Source organism: Camelus ferus, chromosome 29, assembly GCF_009834535.1.
Source record: "Camelus ferus isolate YT-003-E chromosome 29, BCGSAC_Cfer_1.0, whole genome shotgun sequence".
Lineage (NCBI taxonomy): Eukaryota > Metazoa > Chordata > Mammalia > Artiodactyla > Camelidae > Camelus > Camelus ferus.
In genome coordinates, this window is record NC_045724.1 from 16,864,799 (window position 1) to 16,866,538 (window position 1,740).

A 1,740-nucleotide genomic window follows, 5' to 3' on the forward strand; every position below is an offset into this window, starting at 1 on the left:
GCAATTTACTTCGGGACTATTCCATAGTTGGGGTCAGGGAAGATGGATCTACCTGGTTCTGAATTTTAGACACCCTCTAAACATGCATTAAGTTCAAATCATATTTAATCCTAAGCTTATCATGCCCTAAACAGTACTGATCGTTGGGATATACCAGTACCTAAGATAAAGTTTGCTAGGTTTTTCCTAGTTTATTTAGCAGCTCTGTCTTGTAGTTCTTTCCCACAGATCTAACATGTAGCTCTGTGAGTAAAGGAAGCTACATAGTTATGCTATGAGGCGTTTCCAATGATGTAGCAGAGACACACTCATAAAGGGCATGCACAAATACTTACACACTCAAATCCCAATGCACAGGTGGTAATTTGAAAGGAGCCTGGGTCAGACCCACTTACTGATCTTGGAAAGTGCCCTTGAGAGGCGGGAGGCAATTGGGACTCCCTCTAGCGACAAAGATGCTGATGGCACCATTATGAGGGGAGCTCATTCTACTGTGAGGATGCTTGTGTTGGCAAGCACCATTTTGGAGTCTTCCCTCTAGCTTATTAGTGCTGGGGGCTTACCCATCCATCAGCAGGCTAGAACCAGCCCCAGGACCCCCTGGGCCAAACGGGCAACAAAGCCAGGACCTGACCCCATCCATCAGTGAGCTGGCAGCCACTGCATGAGGCAAGGCCTGGTGGCCAACTAGGCCTGGGGCTAGTCATGCCTACCAGCATGCCCACGTTAGTTGGTCCCACCACAACAAAAGGGCCCATGCAGCCCATATGGTGGCACTTAGAGGGTATAGCTCTGGTAACTAGAGGGGAGTGTGTTGCTGGGCCCCATAGGACACCTCTTAAGGCCACTTATCCAAGATCAAGAAAAGTAACCAACCTACCTAATACATACAAATAAACAGAGAATTAGGCAAAATGAGTAGACAGAGAAATATGTTCCAAATGAAGGAATAAGACAAAACCCCAAAAGAAGAACTAAGTGAAGAAGAAATAAGGAATCTACCCAATAAAGAGTTCAAGGTTCAAGGTAATGATTTTAAAGATGCTCAATGAACTTGGATCAAGAATGGATGGACAGGGAGGTGTGGGGAGGTGGATATAGCTCAGTGGTAGAGTGCATGCTTAGCATGAACAAAGGTCCTGGGTTCAATCCACAGTACCTCTGTTAAAAAAAAAAAAAAAAGGAAAAAAACAGAATAGCACAGTGAGAAGTTTAACAAAGAGTTAGAAAATATAAGGAAGAAACAAAAAGAGGTGAAGGATACAGTAACTGACATAAAAAATACACCAGAAGGCATCAACAAGAGATTAGATGAAAGGAAGAGATCAACCACTTGCAAAGCTAGTAGGATGGTTAAAAGACAAAAGTAGTAAAATCATCCATATCCACAATAAGTAGTTAAGGGATACACCAAAAAGTGAGATGTTAAATATTATGCCAAAAACTTTAAATGTGTGTGTGATGGGGGGAAGTAAAAATGCAAGGTTGTTGGAATGTGTTTGAACTTAAGAGATCATCAACTTAAAATAATCACATATATAGTTATATATAGATTCGTATGTATATATGACATACAACCATTATGTGTGTGTGTGACACACACACACACATACATAATATATTGTTATACTGGAGCCTCATGGTAACCACAAACCAAAAGCCTGTAATAGATATACACACACAAAAAAGGGAGGAATCCAAACAACACTAAAGATAGTCAAATCACAAGGAAAGAGTAAC

At 41.4% G+C, this 1,740-nt stretch overlaps 1 pseudogene; it reads right to left on the reverse strand.

Moving 5' to 3' along the window:
• Positions 1-202: 202 nt before the first annotated feature.
• LOC116660559 lies at positions 203-313 on the reverse strand (annotated as a pseudogene).
• Positions 314-1,740: the final 1,427 nt, after the last annotated feature.